This window comes from Acomys minous (assembly GCF_964271855.1).
Source record: "Acomys minous genome assembly, chromosome: 2".
Taxonomy (NCBI): domain Eukaryota; kingdom Metazoa; phylum Chordata; class Mammalia; order Rodentia; family Muridae; genus Acomys; species Acomys minous.
The window spans coordinates 111,173,611-111,196,167 of NC_140484.1; the positions used below are offsets into that span (position 1 = coordinate 111,173,611).

The window sequence follows — 22,557 nt, forward strand, 5'->3', positions numbered from 1 at the left end:
AATGGGTCAAAACAGAAACTAAAACTTTTTTGAATTGAATGAAAATAGAAACACAACATACCCAAACCTATGGGACAAATGATGCAAGTTCACTGCCCTGAGTGCCTCCTGGAAAACACTGGAGAGTTCTTATATTTGTAACTTACCAGCACATCTGCAATCTCTAGAACAAGAAGAAATAATATCCCCAAAAGAATAAGTGTTAAAAAAAAAAAAAGAATCAAACTCAGGACTTAAATCACTGAGCTTAATACATACAAAAAATCAGTGAAACAAAGAGTTGGTTCTTAGAGCATGGAAAAACCCAACAGGATTGACAACGCCTTAGCCAAATTAACTAAAAGACAAAGAGCAATCCTGGGATAACTCTAACCAAAAAAATGAAACAGTTGTATAATTAAAAACTTTAAGGAACTGAAGGAAGAAATTGAAGAGGACACTGCGGATCACTGTGAGCTCGAGGCCAGGCTGGTTTACAAAAGAGTACAGGACAGCCAGGGCTGTTACACAGAGAAACCCTGTCTTGAAGCATGCCCCCCCCCCAAAAAGTTTCTGAACAGGATATTAATAGCTTAGACAATACGATCAATTATTAATAAATGGGACCTCATGAAGCTGAAAAACTTCTGTGTGGCAAAGGACACCACAATTTGGGCAAAACGGCAGCCTATAGAATGGGAAAAGATCTTTACCAGTTACACATCTGATAGAGCATCAGTATCTAAGATATATGAAGAAAAAACTAAACATTAAGAAAAATCATTCAAGCTGGGTGTGATGGCTTTAATCCCAGCACTCGGGAGGCAGAGTCAGGTGGATCTTTGTGAGTTCAAGGCCAGCCTGACCTACAAAGTGAGTCCAGTATAGACAAGGCTACACAGGGAAACCCTGTCTTAAAAAACCTTAAGAAAGAAAGAAAGAAAGAAAGAAAGAGAAAGAAAAAAGATCATTCAATTCATAAGTGGGGTACAGAGCTCTTAAAAGATGAGCACAAATGGTTGAGAAACCCTTCAAGACATGTTCGACATCCTTAGCCATCAGGGAAATGCAAATTAAAAGTACTTTGAGATTTCATCTTAAAACAGTCAGAACGGCCAAGATCAATAAAAGAGTGCACATGCTGTTAAGGATGCAGGGGAAAGGGAACACTTATTTATTGTTGGTGGGAGTGCAAACTTCTCTATAGTCACTGTGGAAATCAGTGTGGTGGTTTCTCAGGAAGCTGAAAATCATCAGTCTACCTCAAGATCCGGTTTATATCATTCTTGGATCTACACCGAAAGGATTCTGCATCCTGCTACAGAGATACTAGCTCAACCACGTTCACTGCTGCTCTATTCATAATAGCTAGAAACTAGAAACAGCCTAGATGTCCACCAACTGAGGAATGGATAATGAGAATGTGATAAACTTGCACAATGGAATATTATTCAGCTATTTTTTTTTAAAAAAAAATCATGAAATTTGCAGATAAATAGACAGAGCTAAGGAAAAAAAACCATCCCTAGTGCGGTAAGACAAATGTTGTGTTTTTTTCTTATATGTAGATGTTAGATTTGAAGCTTTTAATATGTATGCTACAAGCCAAATAACCATAGAGGTTAGGGAGCTAGTAAGGAACTGGGAGAAGGAGAGACGTTCACAAGGAAGGGGCAATGGAGTGCATTGTCATGGAGAAACGAAGGGGAAACTTGTAGGATTAAATTGAGCCCAGGACAGACAAGAAGAGTAAAGAGGGAACTATGGGGAGGGACAAAGTAATACTAAAGGACTTTTAAAAAAAACACTGTGAGCTGGGCGTGGTGGCGCACGCCTTTAATTCCAGCACTCGGGAGGCAGAGGCAGGCGGATCGCTGTGAGTTCGAGGCCAGCCTGGTCTACAAAATGAGTCCAGGATGGCCAAGGCTACACAGACAAACCCTGTCTCGAAAAACAAAAACAAAAACAAAAACCATTGTGGAAACCTACTACTGTAGAAGCTTCGTAAAATATGTACACGTATTAAAGGAATCTAAGCCAGGCGTGGTGACGCATGCCTATAATCCCAGCACTCGGGAGGCAGAGGCAGGCGGATCTCTGTAAGTTCGAGGCCAGCCTGGTCTACAAAGTAACTCCAGGACAGCCAAGACTAACACAGAGAGACCTTGTCTCAAAAAACAAAACCAAAACAAAACAACAAAAAAAAAAAAAAGAGAGAGAGAAAGGAATCTAAATGGAACCACCAAATAATAAAGGAGACAACTAGATATCTTATGCTGCCCCGTAAAATCTCTAGTGCCAGGGATGAGTGCTATCTTGTTGAGTTCTTGCCCAATGGCGCCATATAAAAACCCTCAAACTTCAGGGTATTTTCAACAGCACTGATTAGTCTCTACAACCAGGTAAGGCCCTGTTTGCTGAAGACAACACTCATGTCATCAAACTCAGAAGCGTTGTGCTGGTGCCTGTTTAGAGGCTTTGCCTTTAATGATTAGCTGTCATGGTACTGGAAGGTACTCTGAAAGATACCAGAGTAGAAAAGTAGTTACTAATATTACCCACCTACAAAACCTGTGGCTTACAACAGTGACCTGACTGCACGACATACTAGCTTAATAGCAGCACAAATGTTACGGGAGTAACTGACCACTTTGTGGTTCCATGAGATGGAATGCAATGTACACTGCTAAAGTGGCTAAGAGCCTGAAACTAGATAGCACATGGGTCTGGGGAGAAATCACTATTAATATTGTGCTAAAGGAACATAGCAATCCGATGACTCTTAATGGTATGGCTATACCCATAGATAAGTGCCTTGCTCAATCCACGTCAGAAAAGCTTCTTGTAGTAATATATGGGGGTTGACACAGAGACCCACACGCACACAGTGTGTAGAGGGTGGCAGGCATTGGAACATTCAGTCCTAAGTGGGACGTTTTGATCACTCCTCTCCACTCAAGGCTCAGGGAAGTATGAGGAAGAGGAGGCAGGAAGATTGTTAAGAGCCAGAGGTGATGGATGATTTCAAGAAAACAATGACTTCCAGACACAGTCGGGCTGATGTTCCCATGTGCTTAGGCAGACACAAGATTTGCAAGGGTTCAAGGCAGAAGGAGTGCCAGCACTGAGAGGGGGAAGTGGTCATGGGCTGCCACCCCTAAGCAAGGAGCTATACACAATTAATATGCAGTGGCGAAGGAGGGCCATCAGTTTTCTCCAGTGCAGTCTCAGTGGGTATGTCAATCATCTTCAGGCCAGGCCCATGCCCAGGAGTAATTGGCCAACATAAAATGAACTCAACTGCATCTTTGTGGAGTCTTTGTTTCATTTTGCTTTGTTTTATTTTGGGGGAAGGGGCTTGTGATTTGATTGTCTGATTTCTATTTTTGTGTTTCTTTTTTTCTTTCTTTTTTCTTTTTTTGGTTTTTCGAGACTGGGTCTCTCTGTGTAGCCTTGGCCATCCTGGACTCACTTTGTAGACCAGGCTGGCCTCGAACTCACAGTGATCCACCTACCTCTGCCTCCCGAGTGCTAGGCAGTGCTCTTAACCCCTGAGCTATCTCTCCAGCCCTGGGGATCCAGTCCTTAAAGGAAACCGACTCTCCTTTGTCTGGCAGCAATCAACTGATAATAGCTCTCAGAAGCCCCGTGCCCCAAAGGGACATTCATCATGGGGATGCAGCTGCATGGTATTTTCATATTCATATGTTTTTACCACATAAATCAAAATACAGAGCCAGTGCTCCAGGAATTCTGTCCTGTTCCTTCCCAGTCGATACCGCTCTCCCTCTAGGAAATCACCTCTCTTATTTCCAGTATAAATTAATATTGAGCTGCACAGAAAACGTTACACTTCTTACTTAACATTTATACTCCCTGACCTTTCCCACCCCAACTTTCTATTGACCAAAGAAATAACATCTGTCAAAATTGTTCGGCATGATAGACGTGTTTTTTCTTAATAACACATTACAATATGTAACTATCAAAAAGAAGTTTCTTCTTGTACCAATTAGTATAATCTCTTGGGTCATTATTGGCACATATCCATACTTCGTTTCTCACAAGTCACTAGATTATTTCTGAAGTCTATGGCAACATGAAGTCATAGCCTTTGAAGGCGATGATTTTGTGTGATTGAGTAGCTCAAAGTCACAGGATACGCTGCGACAATCTTCATCCTGCCAATGGACCGTGCACCCACCCAACACACTTGTTGAATATCTAGTGTGGCTCCACCTTGGACTCTTAAGAAGACTCCCATTTCTTGGCTGGAAGTGAAACGAGTAAATTTTGTCAAAGTGTGGTTAGTGCTCCGACTTAGGTAGGCACCAGGCGCACGGAGGAAGGGCGGCTTCCGGAGATGGGGCGGATAGGTGGGTGGGCATTTCCCCAACAGCTGCTGCCAGCTACCCGACTTTGATCACTTTGCCGCCTGGCAGCCGCGGCGGTCAACCTCATCGTTCCTTAGCAACCGGAGCCGACTGTCAGAAAGACTTCCTATTGGTCTCACTGAACGTGATGGGCAGTTGAGTGGTCCAATCGAAATTCCTAAGCTTGCCAGGTTGCCCCGCCCACTCCCGGTCCGCAGGCGGCGCATGCGCCGGTGGGCGGGCCTCTGTGCAGGGCGGTCGCGGAGCCAGAGCAGCCTCAGCTAAGCGTTTGGGCTCGGTCGAGACCGCCGTGCTTGTTCCTTGCTCCAGCAGCTACAGCCGCCGCCGAGGGAGCGGCCGCCTATTGTCTTTCTCCGCGGCCAACGTGCGGAGCTGCTCCGGCTCGGCCCGCGGGGGAGCCCCGGGAGCCGCACGGTGAGAGCGCAACTTAGTTGCGGGAGTTGAGGGAAGTTTGGGCGTCTGAGGAGGGGGCGCGCGCGCAGCCGCCCCTCCCCCTCGGCTGCCTTCGGCCGCGCGCGCGGGCTGCGGGGCGCGGGGGCGCGCGGGCGCGACGCGGGTGGCAGACCCTCCTCTGAAGCCTCCGCGGCCAGGGGGTGGGTGGCGCGACCGGCGGTCGGGCCTCCTCGGACCCACGTTCCCCTGTTGCCCGCTTCTGTGGCGCCTGCTGCGGCTCTCGTCTGAGCGACGGCTGCTCGGTGGGGCGCGCCGCTCCGACAGAGTCTGCGGCCACGGGAGCGAGCAGGTCCCCGGGGCAGTCGAGCAGGGTAAACACTGCGCGCCCCCGCCGCCTTTGGGGGTTTTTCCGCGCTTTCCCCACTGAGGGGGACAGGGGGCGCGGCTGCCACTCCGGGAACCGAGCATTCAACTCCACAGCCACGGAGCCCCGGTGCAGCCTCAATCACTTTCAGAATTAGGGAATCGCTCCGTTTGGTATATAGGGCTCGCTGACACTTAACTAGGGTGCGAGACTTAACTAGGGTGTGAGACGCAAAAAGCTATTAATGGGAGGGGGGAAACTCGGTTTTCTTCTCGTTAGAAAGTGTATATTCTCTGTCCCACCTTTCAGCTGAAATATTGGGTCACTTTAAGTTTCTAGACCCCACTGTGAACTCAGGAGTTGACAATGAAAATTGGATTGAGCAATATTTTAGTGTTCGGTCTTTGCTTTTCCACTCCATAATGAAGTTATTTTGAGAGTTCATTGCCTTGGGTAAATATACAGAGTGACGAGTTTTGGGGTTTTTTTAATTTTGTTTTTTGTTTTTGTTTGTGTTTTTGGTTACTACCTTCACTTTATCTCTTTTATTTCCAGAAGTCGCTTATTCCCCCCCCCACCCCACCCCAAACAAAAAACAGAAACAAACCAAACCAAACCTTTGGCTTGCCCAAATCAGGGTAAGGTCATTGTTTGTGAAGGAGTTCCCATCAGTTGAGATGACTGTAAATCAGTGTCACTTTCTGACACCTTTGTTTCTTGTGGATTTACAAACCGCATTAAGCACGTGCCTTCTCAAGTTTTGGGTGGAATTCATTCCACTGCACTTGGTTGACTGGACTTATGCTGTGATGGAAATTCTGTTTCAGTTCTCAAGTAGCTTAAGTATCTGTCATTCCTTCTGGAACACAGTGGCCATGCCACTTCATGTTAATTTCAGTTGTGTTTCTTTGACATCTGTTAAACTTGAAATTTTCTTTGAAAACTCCTGCAAATGATATTTTGCCTTGTGTTCTTTGTGAATAATGTGAAGACATGGTGTTTGGGTTTTCTGTTTTGTTTGGCTTTTGTTTACTTGAAATCCAGCTTCATTTACCTGATAAATCCAAGGAAGAATCTTCTTAAGGCACAGGGATTCAGGATTCATGATCTTTGGGCGGAGGGAAGGAGGGTGACAGAAGTTGGAGGTTATCAAGGAGTTACATAACATAACAAACATTGCCTAGAAAATAGGTTGACCAGGATACCAGTTGCTTTCCTTCCCTGGACTGTGATAACATGTTACCCATGTTTTGTTTTCTAGAAAAGTCTGTACACATGGTTGGCATTCAGCTTTTGTTTGGTTTGGTGAAACAGTTTTTACTTGCAACTGATAGTGTTCACAGGAAAGACTCATTAGTTGTGGGGCCTTGTACAATATGGTAATAACCTTGCACATCTGTGGTGAAATTTAGTTTATTTAGGAGAATTTGTTAAATCTCTTTTTTTGAGATAAGGTCTCACTGTGTAGCCCAGGCTGGCCTTGAACTCATGAAGATCCATTAGCCTTGTTGAGACTGTTAAACTGCTGAACAGATGCATTCATAGCTCTTCCCTCCCCTTTATTGTGAAACTTAGGGAGGTAGCATAATGCAGAAGAAACTCACTTTTTTGTAGTTAAGTAAATTTGAGTTCAGACCCTTACCCTTTCTTTGACTGGTTTTGAAGCCTTGAGCATTGCACTTCATCCCCTCCCCCCAGCTTGTAACTTTCCTTCTAAGGGGTAGTAACCTTACATGTTCTTAGGAGTGCATGAAAATGGTGTGAGGGGCTTAGAACACTGTCCAGTATTGTGGAGGTGGGGCTGCTTCTTGGTGGCTAAAATGATAGTTTTGATATGTTATACATGACTTTAAAAAGTGGTTTTAAAATGATGCTTCTGGACAGAAGATGGCTCAGTGGGTAAAGGCACATGCCACCAAGCCTGATGACCCAAGTTCAGGCCCCAGAACCCCACATAAGAGGAAAGAACCAACTCCTGAAAGTTGTCCTCTTACCTCCACATCAACACTGTGACACTTTAACCCCCACCCAACTCTAAACACACAAATGAGTGTAAAAATTAAAAGATGTCATTTGAACGGAAGGATGAGAGAAATGATACTGTTTTCATCACCTGTTGGCCTGGGAGGAAATCTTAGAGCTGTATAGCTTGGGAAATGACAAGAGATGGATGGCTTTCAGTACTAGCAATGTGTCTGTCTTAGTCAGTGGTCTGTCGTAGTGAAGACACCATGACCATGGCAACTCTCATAAAGGAAGATATTTATTTGGGGTTTCAGAGGTTTAGTCCATTGTCATCATGGCAGGGAGCATGTAGGCAGACATGGTGCTGGAGAGGTAGCTGAGAGCTCTACATCTGGAGCCTCAGGAAGCAGAAAGAGATCATCTAGTCCTGGCTTGGACTTCTGAAACATTAAAGCCCACCCACAGTGTCATACTCTCCAGCATCATTTAAATGCACGCCGCACTTGCTGGTGACCATGCATAACAAATCTATTCTCATTCAGACCACTGCCTATCTAAGCTATAGTTAGCTTAACTTTTCCTTTATTCTACTTTGGTCTTGAAAATTGTATGTATGGCTTTATGACATTTTTCAGGTTTGCTCAAGATAGAACTCGACAGTGTTAGCATAACACACAGTTCAGGAGTTAAACACACCACTCACCTGCCTTTTCAAGTGCCTCTATTTACAGAAGAAAGTCGTGGCTAAAGTCAGTTGTACCAACTAAGTTTAGAATGTTTAAAATGCCAAATGGAGTAGATATGTTTTAGAACTGTTTACCTGATCAAACTTAAAGATTGTGGGTATAAATATTCCTGATCAAACTACCTGGGCAAGCTTGGCTTTTGATGCTTGCTCTTCTCTCTCTCTCTCTCTCTCTCTCTCTCTCTCTCTCTGGTTTTTCAAGACAGGGTTTCTCTGTGTAACAGCTCTGGCTGTCCTGGAATTCACTCTGTCGTCCAGGCTGGCCTTGAACTCAAAGAGATCCACCTGTTTCTGCCTCCCAAGTGCTGGGATTAAAGGCATGCTCCACCATAGCCTGGCTGATGGTTGCTTCTCTTAAAGTTAACTTTTAAGTACATTCCAACAGTCCTGAGCTATAGTTATTGCTCATAAGGATGGATATTCATATGGAAGTGATTGACATTGTGTTGTGTGTTCTGCCCAGCTTCGGGAAGAGAGAAGGAAGCTGTTTGTAGGGAGAAGTTTATTTCATGTACGTGTCCTCAAATTTATAGTTTTATAGTCCACCTTTCTGTTGACTGGATTATTGTAAGTAGATCAAACTCATTTTTTATCAGTCTTTGCTGTGATTGTTGGACTAGCAGATCCAGTACTGAAATACTGTGATTGTCTGATTTCTGTGTTGGGAAGTGGGGGATGCTTTTTTCTTTTACCTCTTCAGAGCTGTATCATGGGAAGTTTGTATGATATGGATGGTGAGTGAAAAAAAGGGAAAAGGTGTGAGGTGTTTACTCTTTATGTCATGAAGGCTTCTTGGAGAAATTGTTATTTTCTGATCGTAGGCCTACTCTTGGTCATAAAATTAGTTTCTCCCACCCAAAATAATGAATTGTTCTTCTTGAAAGGTTAGGAATTAGTTACTGTGGCACATTGCCATCAATTGGTCTTTTTGATGTCAGCATAGGGAAATGACCCTAGAAGTTAAAGGCTGAGTTTTTGAAGAACCCCCAAGATGGTTCTCTTGTGTCATCTCTACTAAAAGCACATGGTGTGCAGCCACAATCTCACATTGCCATTTATCGTCTGTCTGATCTTCAGCAAGCCTTTTTATCTTTCTCAGACTTAATATCTTTGCTTCTTGCTCCCTTCCCCCCAGTGCTTCCCTGTCAACTAAATGCTACCAATGTGAGAAACACATGCCAGAAAGCACCATACTGTGTGGTGCTGCGGTTTCATTGATTGGCTCCTGGTATGGATAAAATGTAAATCCTAGCCCCACAGGGGAGCCTGCCACTAGCTTTGCTATTACTTCTCCAGGAAAGCAACTAAAGTATTATATGGCGCCTACCCTTCCTCTTGGTTGGGAAAGCTGACCTTTTTTCAGCCCTTGTCTGGCTCTTTTCACGTTTTCTTTTATTTATCACGGAGTATTTCTGGTTCAGAGTGCTTATTGTTAGATGTCAATTGCTGTCCACTCAGCACCTGACCTCGGATGCCAGCGCTTGATGTCAGGTGAGGCCAAGGTAAACCGTGGACATGGAGTGTCAGAATACTTAATCAGGCGACAAAGGAGGCCAGTGTGGCCACTGTTCTTTACTATCATTTTCATACTTAAAATTTAAAATTTGTTTAATCAGTTTTCTGTTCCTTGATGCACTTCATTTAACCTACATTCATTATTTAGTTATCAACACCCCCCTCGGGGAAAACAAAAGAAACTTGAGAATGAAGTTACTAACCTATTTTTAGGAGAAGAAAAAGTTCCTAAAGTTACTTGTCAGTGGCCATGTAGCTAGCTAATTTATGTTAAGGTGAATTGATTATAACGGCTCAGAGGTCAGGCTTGTCCATATCATTGATACTGTCATATGAAAATTTCAAGTACATTTTAAAAGCCAATCAAGTTTGTTGTGGTTATTACAGAATGCAGTAAGGCACACCCATTTTAAGGTCATAGAGTTTAGCGAGTTTAGGATAAAGCGTCCTTGCTTATAACTCAACAGGGTCAAAACAGAGCATTTCTGCCATTTGCAAGATGGCTATGCCTGTCATCCTTTTGGCCAGTCTCTTTAATGCTCATTTCCTGCCTACCTTATGTAGGCAACCCCTTGGGTATTCTGTTTTTTGGCACTGTGGTGTTGTCTTCTCTGGCCTGCTGCCTGTTTTTGTAAATAAGGTTTTAGTGAGATGCAGCCACACCCATGCTGTCTGTGGTAGCTTTGGAGCTATAGTTACAGCTTAGAGCGGTAACAGAGACTTCTATACAAGTAGGTTTGGCCTTGATTATACCTAACAAAACCCAGCTATTCACATCTAATTTGAACAGTACTGTATTTTCTAACATATATTTGATTTTTTTTTATTAGCATTCATTTGAAAAAAAATATTGAGGGCCTGGGTAATGGTTCTGTGGGTAAAGTGATTAATGTGGTAAGCTTGAAGTCCAGGCATGGGCACTGTGTCTGTAATGCAAAGGCTGGGAGCTGCGAACAGGAAGGTCCCGAGGCTTCCCAGCCAGTCTGTGAGTGGAGAGCGATAAGAGGAGGACAGCTGACACCCACCTGCCCTCCATAGGTGTGCGTGCCAGCACGAGGTCGCCCGTATAGATGTTCACCCTGCACACAGATTTGAGCTAGGGACAAATGAAGCTTCACTCAGTACGTTGTTATTATGTCTCCTTAGTTTCCCATGTTTTTCTCCCATATGTCTCCTTGCTGTTAGGAGGCTCAGCTAGAGACATCCCATATCCTCCCTGTAGCCTGCCCTGTTGAAGGTAAGCTTGTCTCAGTGATGCTCCCACTCTCGCTTTCCCTTTTATCTCCAAGCCCTCTCCCTTCTCCTTCCCACTTTCCCCACATCTGACAACCCCCTCATTTCCCTCCTTGCACCCTCTCCTACCCAGTTCCCTCTCTGCACCCACTTGGACTGTGTATTCTATTTCCGCATCTGAGTGAGATTCAAGGAGGGCCTCCCTGGGGTCCTCCTTGTTACTTAGCTGCTTTGGTCTGTGAATTGTAGTATGGTTATCCTGTAATATATGGCTAACATCTACTTATAAATGAGTATATGCCATATGTGTCTTTCTGAACATGGAGACTGAAGCAGCTACCTTCTAGCCAGGCAGGACTCAGAGTGGTGGAAGGGGAACACCAATCCACCTACAAAACCTTCAACCCAAAATTACCCTGCCTACAAGCTGTGCAGAGATAAAGATAGTAGAGACTAAGGGAATGTCCAACCAATGCGTGGCCCAACCGGAGACCCACCCCATGGGAAAGAGCTTATCCCTGACACCCTGACACTATTAAGGATACTCTGCTATGTTTACAGGCAGGCGCCTAATTTAACTGTCCAGAGAACAGAGCCAGAGAAGTAGAGCCTTTGGAGCCCAGATCAGTGTTGCAGGTGGCAGGTGTTAGACACAGCTATTTACACCATTGGGGGTTGGTTTTACTTAAGTGTAGTTTTCAATGTGCCCTGGTTCTTCCCTCTTGGATTAAGAGAATATATAACTAATCTTTTTATTTTACAAGATCCCACAGTTGAGAAAAATTTGCATTTTCAGAAGAAAACACTGTGGGATTTATAACAAACATTGTTTTATATTGTGAAATTAACAGAAACTTGATGAGCTTTTGGGTTGTTTTAGAATCTGAACTACATCAACATTAGCTTTGCTTTTTAGATGTACTCTTTTTTCCAGCTGATGGCTGTGGTAAATGTGGTAGATATTTGAGAGACTTTTTGTAAACCTAACATTTTCTATTATCCATAGATCCCTTACAAAATCTCAGAATGACTTGGGTGCTTTGTGTATATAAGGACATCTCTCCTTGGTCTCACTATTGAGTCTTGTCAGGTAGGTGCTTTTCAGAAGTGGATTGTGGCATTGCATGGAAGTAATTTGTTACTTTTGAGAAGCTGAAGAAGATTTTGAAATTTCCCCCTAGGTTCCCTCAACAGGAGAGCTAGACTCAGAATACAAAGGAGTTCTCCTCCGAGTTACTTAGGAAAACACTGTGGCGACAGGAGTTGAGGAATAGTGTAAATGTTTATTTGGTCACACGAGTGTAAATGTTTACTTGGTCACATGAAGCTTTGGGCCTGGTTAAGATACTTTCTCCTTTTGAGGATTAAAGGCATGCATAGATCAGTGGATAGGAATGGCCAAAACTTTTGTCTGGGCCTTCCTTCCAAAGTGGTGCTGCATACATGCTGAGAGCGTAGGCCACTCTGGAGCCATCTTTCCCAATTGTTTTAAATAGGTCAGTAAAGGAAAGAAAGGAACTTGAATGTCTCTTATGTGTTCATTTACTTAACTCTTTATATTATATAAGGTAGATAATCCCCCCATTCACAGACTTGGTTTTCTTCCAAGTACGTGAACTATGACTTTCATCTAGGACTTTTGATATACTCTAGTTTTGTTGTATATGCTATAAGCCACATTTTTTTTCCATCCTGATACAATTATATCCAAAGTAGTCAGCTTAAAATTCCAACTTGTTCTTGTTTTAAGAAATCATTTGTGGTCTACTCTTAAAAGTTTTCCTGGAATTCTTAAAAACATGCTAGGCTTTAATGTTTGTGCCTGGAAAGTAGCAAGAGCTTGCCATTAGTTTATTTTTTTCTCATATACAGTGACCGTTGTGGATGGGAGCCAATAATTAACGTTCACACGCTTGCTCACATCTTCAAAGTGTTTTATAAACGTTTAATTAGTTAACTTACGTACTAGAAGTTGGAAAACCAGTTTTTAAAGCTCATTTTAGCAGTACTGAAGTGTAGGGGGTAAAGAAGAAAAACTCATGTGGAGATAGCTCTCCTCATTCCCCTAGCTTTTGGTCCAGCATGATTTTTGGGGTATATAACTTCTGGTTAATGCAAGAGTAGAATTATATGGATTGGGAGAAAGAACATTGGGTAGAAAGTTTGGAAAAAGACATGGATAATTCACTTTCAGCTCAACTTTTGTGTAGGCCCTGTAAGTGAGAATTCTCTTAATTCATTCCTATGAGCATTTTGAAAGACGTAGACTCTGGAAAATGACAATACATGGTAATACATGATAATTTGGGGAGGGATCATCTTTACTAGCTTCCTCACGACTAGCTTCACTCCGGTAAAATGGCTCCTATTTGACCAGGCTGTTCAGTGGAAAGGGATACGACTCGCAGTTGTGCAGTGTTCCTGTCACATTAGTTGTGTAACCTGCATGACCAGTGCTTTTCTTCCGTTCTTATGTTACTTTGTTCTGTGAAATCGCTTGTTTAATTTATTTTAATTTAATTATTTTGAGACAAGCTTTCACTTTGTAGCTTGCCTGGAGCTCACTTATATAGCCTAGGCTGCCCTGGAACTCCACGTAGTCCTCTTCAGCTTTGAGAGCACAGCACTGGTATTTAGGTGTGAGCTGCCACACCCAGTTGTGAAACTATTTGCCAGTGACTCAGGTTTTAATAGTGAAAAAACCCTATTGTTTTTCTCTATAACACTGAATGTATCAGATTATATTTCCTCAGTTGGCAGGTGAGACACAGGATAACACTTCTCTTTTGATTCTTTGGAGAGTCTGTGTCATTCATTCACCTGTCTTTTGAAGGATTTAGGGGTTCTTTGTACAGAAGGATACCAAGTATGCTTAAGGAGTAAAGAACACTTGGCTGAGTTCTGTAGAAGCACCTTGCTCTAGGTGTTTGCTTATTTCCTTCTGATTTTGTTGTATGTTTGCTCATTATTAAGAGGTTCTGTTTGAGGGGTAGGTGCTGTGTGTTCACATGGAGTACTGTTAGACGTCAGAGCTATGTTTTATAGTCATGGTCACCTGGAATAGACAGATACGGTAGATTTATGACAGGCACAAGATGTAGCTTTGTTTTGGGCTAGAAATAAATACAAAAAGATAGTTCTGTTTGATATGGTCCGTTTTACTGCCACCTCCGCCACCACCGTGGTGTATTAGGATCTTGTTCTTAGTAGGAAAAAGTGTTTCAAAGAGAAACTGCCTCTAAAATCTACTTCTAGGCACATGGTTTTCTCTTTGCAAGCACACTGTCACGCTCTCCTGGCTTAACTTTTGTTTAGTGCTGGGGCGGTGGCCAGAGGAGGATATAGAACTTACAGAGAATAATTCATATTGCTGAGAACCAGTTTAAGTTTTGGTGACTTCCTACCTTGTTTGGAATACATAATTAACTGTTATCACTATACTTTAAAGCATTATTTCCTTCTTCATATACAATGTAGTAAATATTGTGTCTCATTGTTTTCCTAAGGCAGGGCATCCTTTGCATCATTGTTTATAGCCTCAGCATTCAGAGGTACCTGTGAATCTTTGTCCAGATAATCTTGCCAGGAAAACTTTAATACCTGATGCACAGAAAGGAGAAAAATTCTGAGATCTTGGCATGCATATTTATTTAAAATTTTATCATGAATATGGATCTGTTCTTGTTGGTACTAGATAAGCATGGCCCTAGGGCCAGGAAGATAGCTCAGTTGGTGGAAGTGCATAGTGTGTAGGCTTCTTTTGAGGTCAGATTCCTGGAACACACTTGATAGCTCAGTATAGTTGTAGGTATTTGTAGTCTTAGTGACTGACTCTACAGCCAAGTGGAGAGCCTCCTGTCCACCACCTGCATCCTCCAAGCCAGTTGATGTAGATAGCTGATGCAGTTTGAGTTCCTACCTCAAGCAAATTGTGTATCAGTTACTAGTTTTTAAATTTATGTTTTATTATCTCTGTGTGCCCCTGCACATCCATACATATATGCCACAATGTGTGTATGGAAGTCAGAGGACAATTTGTGAGAGTCTGTTTTCTATATGAGTCCCAGGGATTAAGGTTTAATGGCAAACATCTCAACCTACTAAACCATATGACTAGCCCTAATTCTTACTGGTCTATCATATATGTCAGTGCTTGCTTGTCTCGGGACCACTTGAAGAAATCAGTTCTTTCTTTTTTTTTTTTTTTTTTTTTTTGGTTTTTCAAGACAGGGTTTCTCTGTGTAGGCTTGGCCGTCCTGGACTCACTTTGTAGACCAGGCTGGCCTTGAACTCACAGGGATCCGCCTGCCTCTGCCTCCCGAGTGCTGGGATTAAAGGCGTGTGCCACCATGCCCGGCTAAAATCAGTTCTTTCTTACCTAGGTACTGTGGTGCAAACTCAAGGTTGTCATCTTTGATGGCAAGCATCACTTTGGCCTGCTGAACCTTCTTACCAGCCCAAATTTTATTATTTTTATTTTATTTTAAAACTTTCACTTTGTGCATACAAGTGTTTGCCTTTATGTATGAATACACTCCACATGAATGCCTGGCGGCCACAGAAGTCCAAAAAAAGGCATCGGATTCCCTGGAACGGGAGTTTTAGACGAGTTACAGATGACTAAGCCACCATGTAGATGTTGGAGACTGAACTCTGGCCCTCTGCAATAGCAATGAGTGCTCTGAGCTCTGTGGCCAGGCATGTTTGGTCCTTTGGTTTGTTTGTTTGTCTTGTTTTTTTTTTTTTTGCTTAAAAAAAAAAAAGACGTCAAGTCAAAGAGTAGTCTTAGCTGACCTGGAACTTACTGTGTAGGCCATGTTGGCCTTAAATGCAGAGATTTGAGCTCCTGACTTGTAGGTGCTATGATTGAAGCATGCACCCCTATAATTGGGTATTTTATTTATTTATTTATTTATTTGCAAATTTATTTTGAGACAGAGCCTTTCCTTGCTTGAAACTCACTGTTCAGACCAGGCTGGCTTTAGACTTAGAGATATCCTCCTTCTGCCTCCTGAGTGCTAGGATTAATGCTGTGGGCTACCATATTTGGTTTACATTTTTTCTTTTATTTTGTTATTTTGTGCATTTTGATTGTATGTCTATTCACCACTTAACTGCAGGGCCCCCAGAGTTCAGAAGAGGCCCCGGGACTGGAGTAAGCTACCATGTAGGTGCTGGAATTGAACCCAGGACCTCTGGGAGAGCAGTCAGTGTCATTAACTGTTGAGCAATTGCTCCAGCCGCAATTTTACTAATTTTCAATAGTGAGTTTTAAATAGTATCTCACATATAATTCTATACACTCATCAATATCTTTTTAGAAGTGTGACATGATCTGTTTGCAGGGCACTAATAAGACAGCTACCTTGTCAATGCAGATGACAGATCAGTTACATAAGTAAGGCCGTAAGCCTGTTGAACACCTTTGTATGAGATGAGAGGTCTGCGTCAAGTCAGACATGAAAACTTAAAGCTGTACAACCTACTGATCTGAGCTGGTTTTAGGTTCTCCCTTATGTCACATACTTTTTTTCTCTCTCAGATTGTTTCTCTTAAATATCAGCATAAGAATGTTTTGATTTCAATAAAATTATCTTTGGTTTTATGTCAGTCTTTTTATTTTTTCTTCTTCTTTTATTCTCCACATAAAATTTAGTTATCTTTTCCCCCTTAGGGATTATTTTCTTCATACAGTGCATTCCCACTTTGATTTTTATGAAGAAAACACCTTATTTTTATTTTTACTTGTTTTAAAAGAGCAACTGACTACTGTAAGTTTTGTGATTCATAATTTATTTGGTAGTGAATATAAAATGCTGACTACTTTTTTCTTTTGTGGGTTTTTGTTTGTTTGTTTGTTTTTTGTTTTTTCGAGATAGGGTTTCTCTGTGTAGCCTTGGCTGTCCTGGACTTGCTTTGTAGACCAGGCTGGCCTCGACCTCACAGTGATCCACCTGCCTCTGCCTCCCGAGTGCTGGGATTAAAGGCGTGCGCCACCACACCCGGCTATGCTGACTATTTTTTCATGCTTTTTAATTCACACCATCATCCAAAAAGCTTTTACTTGAAGCCCCAAGAACAACGGGTAGACTGTTGTTTGTGGTCCCTGTTCGACACATTGCATCCTAGCCCGCGAGTTCTGTGAAGTACCACAGTTCCCTGCCCTGACCCTGATAAAGTATTATTTGGCTGCTTTGCCCAAGTGCTGTGGCAGTGTAATGCTTACCACTTTACTAGTTAGCTTCCTAGGATATGTACTCTTAAATGGAGACAGTCCCTTCCTGAGTGCAAATAAAAGTAATGATTCCTCTGTGAAATGCCTCGGGACCCAAATATGACCAGAAGAAAAATGATATTTTCCCCTCAGCTTGATGGCTGTTGAAATGGCCAGGGGCAAGTTCACTAAAATAACAGCTGTAAGATTTAGACTCTTCATTGCTGTGCGACGACATTTAAAGAAGTGATGTCCTAAGCTCAGCCCATGTGTTCTTCACTTTAAGAGGGTGGGGCTGCTTACCGTATTTTATGGATAAGGAGTCATGCTCAGAAATGCTACATAGCTTGCTCAGCGTTGGGACTTAACCTAATGAGGCTCTGATTACAGAACCCAAACTCTTTATGCTTCAGTCTAAGAGGAATTGAAATACTTGAGCGAAAAGGATATCCAGTGTGAGCTATGATTTTTGGGATAGCCTTATGTAACTTTGCTTTTTCCAGTAGACTTATTTTTATGGGCTGTTTTCTGCCTTACAGTCTCTTAAGCGAGGGTCATTAGATAGGTCTTCTGCCTCATGAAAGATACTGGGTTTTCATCACTCCAGTAATGTGCAGTTCATCTAGAAATTCAGGATTTGGATTTAACACAGAGAAGTCACACTGAGGAATAAATGACATTATGTAGGGGAAAATTCTAGTGTAATTTGTTGTTTCTATTTTCGAACTTGAACATTAGTAGAGGGTACTTGCAATGTATATCTATGTAATTGTATGTAAACTGAATGTGACTTACGTAGTTGGCGCCAACAGATTATAAAACATTTCACAAATATGGGCTTATATGCTGTTAGCTATGTGGCATAATGAACTTAATGGCTATATGCTATTTCATTATTTGGAATTAGATTTATCCTTAGGTCACTAATTATCTTATTTGAATATTTATATTGTATTTCTCTGTCTTCCCTTGCTGTGTTGCTCCCTTCTTCCTTTTTGCTGCTTAAAGACATTGCTGTGGTGGAATCTTACATATATGTGCATCCTTGATTATGTCATCTCACAGTAACAGAATTGCAAGGACAAAGCGGTTCACATGTCAGCAGCTGTCGATAGATAGTGCCAAGTTGTCTATAGAAAGCATCTGTCTGTCGTTCACACTTTCACTGGTAGTCATGAATACCTATTTCCCATTTTTAAAATAACTTTTAAGAGAGTAAACTGGTGTTTTTACTTTTTGCTGTTTGAAGAGTCTTGCTTTTTTTTTTTTTTTTTTTTTTTTGGTTTTTCGAGACAGGGTCTCTCTGTGTTAGCCTTGGCTGTCCTGGACTCACTTTGTAGACCAGGCTGGCCTCGAACTCACAGTGATCCGCCTGCCTCTGCCTCCTGAGTGCTGGGATTACAGGTGTGCGCCACCACGCCCGGCGAGTTTTGTTTTTTATCTCAGGCTGATCTTAAGTTGAATGATCCTCTTGCCTTAGCTTCCCAGTGTTAGGTTTATAGGTGTGTGCTACCATGCCCATCTCTAGAACTGCCATATTATTGGAAATCAGCAGTAAATGAAGAGATCCTGTATATTTTTTTTTATTTTTAAAAATTGATGTTGTTTATTTTAGTTTCTCTAGAATACATTGGTTTTTAGAGTTACTCTAACTTTCTACATTTAATTTTAAAATTGGAAAAGCAAAACATGTAAAATACGTGTAGCCTAAGAGTGTGACTTAAGAGTGTTTATGGTTCTTGTAAAAGACCTGGGCTTGGTTCCTCAGCATCCACACGAGGGCTCACAACCATATGTGCCATGTTTTTTGGACTATAAGATGCATCTGACCATAAGACACACCCAGTTTTTAGTGGAGTGAAACAAGAAAAACAGTAAAAACAGCAATTGGACATAAGACGTACCCTAATTCCACCATCCCACTTTTGGGAGGAAAGTGTGTCGTATGGTCCAAAAAAATTTGGTAACTCCACTTTTAGGAGATTTAGGAGTACCTCTGCAGGTGCTGGCATGCACATGGTACACATACAATTGTTCAGGCGAAGCATTCATACTTTACAAATCTTGAATATTTAAAATAATATTTTTATTCGTTTTGAATGTGTTTGTGAGTACATTCTGCCGACTTCTTCCTGAGTGCTGGGATTAAAGTTGTGTGTCACTAGCCTGGCTCCTTTTGCTTCTGTAACTATACATCACATCCGTAGTGAAGGAACCATGGCTGAAAGTACTGTGCTATGGTGTGTTTCATGATTGTGAGTGTCAGTCTTGTTCTTTTTCACCCCCTTTGTGGCCTTTTGAGCTTCAGCTTCCCTGTGTGTAAAGTGGTAAAAGTGACACCCACTATACACGGTGCTGGTTGCTGGGTACACAATATGTGCTTAGTAAGCACTTTATCTGAGGTTTGGGGGAAATTTTAGTGTAGATGATTGTGTAGTGGATTGGAAGGTATAAAAGATGGCACTGCACTGCAGGACTACTGCAGTTCCCATTTCTGTTGGGCAATTCTGTAACCACATTTGCATTTTTATTATGGGAGACAGGAAGGCTCAATAACTTGTTGGCTACTTTGTTTCTTAATTTCGTAAATGTCATTAGATTGCATATCATTTTCTGTAAACAGAACATAGATACTTGTAGGAAAAATAGGTTAGAATGGAACTAATTAAGTTTTATGTAAATCCTAAGCACAAGTTCCATAAGCTTATTGAAGAATATGTCTGAACAGAATGAGTACGTGCCAGGCCACTAGAAATGAAGTTTTGGGTATGCCAACAGAGATAAAAGTTACGGTGTAGTGCTGTTCTGGGCCTGGGTTTGTACTATCTGAATTCTGAGGCACACTGGTAATGGAGGAAGGATTGTGCTGGAGCTGCAGCATAACTAGGGTTTTGTTAGGCTTGAGTCGGCAAGAGAAGGAATGGTCTTGAAGCTATGCAGTGTGAACAAAGAACAAACATCAGAAAACATAATGTGTTCCAAGTGGGCAGTGAGGTGTATTTGAGTTATTTAGTTTGGTTAGGACATGGACACAAACATAGGCCAGCAAGTCAAGCTGGGGTGAGTGTGAGTGTCTTACATGTTGTGTTAGAGAATTAATTTGTCCTCCTGAACAAAAGGGATGGCAGCTCATTTGGGGAGGATCATGAGTAGTGACAGCTGTGGAAAGAAAAAAAAAGCACTTGCCTTGGAGGGACACTCAGGAGTCCATTGTATTAGTTTAGGGCAGGGATTATGAGAGCCAGAATCCTGGGAAGATGAAAGAGAATCAGATCTGGCTATTTAGAGAGTCAATGGGCGAAACTTGGAGTAGGTAGAGGGAAGTGAGATAGGGTCATTGTCCATAGTGTTTGGAAGTTTCCAGCATCAGTTTCTGTTGAACTGTAGCCTAGTTTGTATTTTTAAAACTTGGAAGAAATTTAGTTGGGGTAAAATACATAGAGCATAAAACCTACTATTTTAACCAGTTGTTTCATTTTTTAAAAAGTAATTTATGAGAGGCAGGTGGATTGCTGTGAGTTCGAGACCAGCCTAGTCTACAAAGCGAGTACAGGACAGCCAAGACTACACAGAGAAACCCTGTCTCGAAAAACAAAAACAAACAAAAAAACAAAAAGTAATTTATGTTTGTGTCTATGTCAGAATAAGCCATGTGGAGGCCAGAAAAGGACATAAGGGCCACAAGAGCCAGAGTTCAGGTGGCTGTGAGCTGCCTGACGTGGATGCTGGGGTTTGAACTTTGTTGCCAAGGAACAACAAGCCCTGTTGTACTGTTTTAAGTGTGACGTGTATTAGCATTACTTATTTTTGTGTCTTTGTATAACTATCACCATTGGCTGTAAGTTTTTATCCAGTAGAAATAAAAGTACGCTTTAAAATATAAATGCCTGTTTTTTATTTCCCTAGCCACTGACAAATAGCATTTATTTTATGTCTCAATGAATTTTACTAAACTAGATGTTTAATATCAATAACATGTAGAATTTATCTTCTTGTAGCAGGCTTAATTACCTTGCATGACTGCATGATATCTTTTTTTTTTTTTTTTTTTTGGTTTTCAAGACAAGGTTTCTCTGTGTAGCTATTCTAGACTTGCTTTGTAGACCAGGCTGGCCTCCAACTCATGGAGATCTGCCTGCCTCTGCCTCCCAAGTGCTGGGATTAAAGGCGTGTGCCACCATGCCTGGCTTTTGGATGATATCTTTAAGGCTCATTTATGTTGTATGTATTTGTCAGAATGTACTTCTTTTATAAGGCGGAATCACATTTGTTATGCATATATACTAGAGTTACTTCTACTTACTGGCTATTGTAAGCTATATGAACACGTGTGCAACATTTCTTTAAGCCCTTGCTTTCAACTCTTTGGTGAATGTGCCTACATCACATCGTTGTTTAGATACTCATAGCAGTTATGTTCTCTGTGGAAAAAAATGACAGTTAATGCTAATGTCTCTTTAGAGGATGTTCATTTTAAATTATGTGTATCTTGTGCATGTGTGAATACAGGTACCTGTGGCATTCAGAAGAGGGCATTGGATCCTGTGGGGCTGGAATTATTTATAAGCAGTTGTGAGCCACCAGATGTGGATGCTGGGAATTGAACTCTATCTTCCACAAGAACAGTTTATGCTTGTAACAACTGAGCCACCTCTTCAGCCCCACTAACATCTCTGATAAAGGAATTACATTAATATATTCAATCTCAAATTTAAAGCACATTATTTTAAAAACGTGACCAAAAGGGAGTTATGCTTAAAGGGTTCTGTGAAAATATTTTTATTGTGTTGTGGAAAACTGTTGTGTGATTTTTCTTTCTCGATGATCTCATTTCTTTTCCATTACCCAATCTTTAACTCCATTTTAATTTGAAGGGCATTTATTTGTTATTTAGATGGTGGTTATTTGGCAGATATTCTCCCTGTCTCTCTTCCTTCCGATTTTTACTTCTTTTTTTGGTGGAAGTGGGGATTGATCTTAAAGCCTCATGCATGTTAGACAATAAAAGTGGAAGAGTAGCTAATTTAGCTCCGCCCAAAGCAGGGAAAGAGATACAATTCCTTTTAAAAACTTTATTATTATTATATTTTTAGTCTGGCTTAATTTAACCTTTGTTCCTAGATTTTTTCCTATCATTCATGCTGCGACCTGAAACCACAGTCAGCACTGCTGTGACCATTGCATAATTGGTACTTGCCCTTCTCATTTGTATTATGTAAATATGCTTTGACTGGAGCAAATTTAAACTGTTGTAAATATTGCCTATGCATTCCTACCACTGTATTTTGTGGTAGAATTGAATTACTAACTCTGTGAAGGATTTTTTTTTTTTTAAAGGAGGGACAAAAATGGGAGAACTTAGAGTAGTTGCCCAGTACAGCCATTGAAAGAAATATGATCGCGGTCTTATTGTTTTCCTCTAAGATAGGCAGTAACTTTGTTACAGTGCTGCCCTTAGAAGTGTCTCTAGGTATGTAGAAATGACTTTAGTAAGGTGGAGATGATGTATTGAATGACAGTGGAAAATTTTGTTACTATAAATAGATAGTGAAGATTTTATTTTTCTGTTTGTTTTGTATAACTTAAGTTAGAGAATGAGTTGACAGACTCCATATTTTATTAACTGCTATATTGAAATTGTCTTGATGTGGATACATTTCAAAGATGAATAATTTGTTCTTGTTGCTTTCACAAAGTCTCTGAGCAAGTGACAAATTCAAATGATTCCCTAAATCTGAAGAAGAAACTCTTGTTT

The 22,557-nt window shown here is 41.5% G+C and overlaps 1 protein-coding gene across 8 annotated transcripts in view; it reads left to right on the plus strand.

The window, feature by feature from the left end:
• The first annotated feature begins 4,588 nt into the window (after window positions 1–4,588).
• The window catches only part of AKAP13 (A-kinase anchoring protein 13), a 281,857-nt gene continuing 263,888 nt past the window's right edge, over window positions 4,589–22,557 (plus strand). For 7 of the 8 annotated variants that reach the window (XM_084801408.1, XM_084801407.1, XM_084801410.1 and 4 more), the window contains exon 1: window positions 4,654–4,787. The gene's annotated coding sequence lies outside the window, so the exon portion shown is untranslated. Of the gene's footprint in view, window positions 4,788–22,557 lie in introns of all 8 variants that reach the window. The other variant, XM_084801414.1, reaches the window with a different exon arrangement.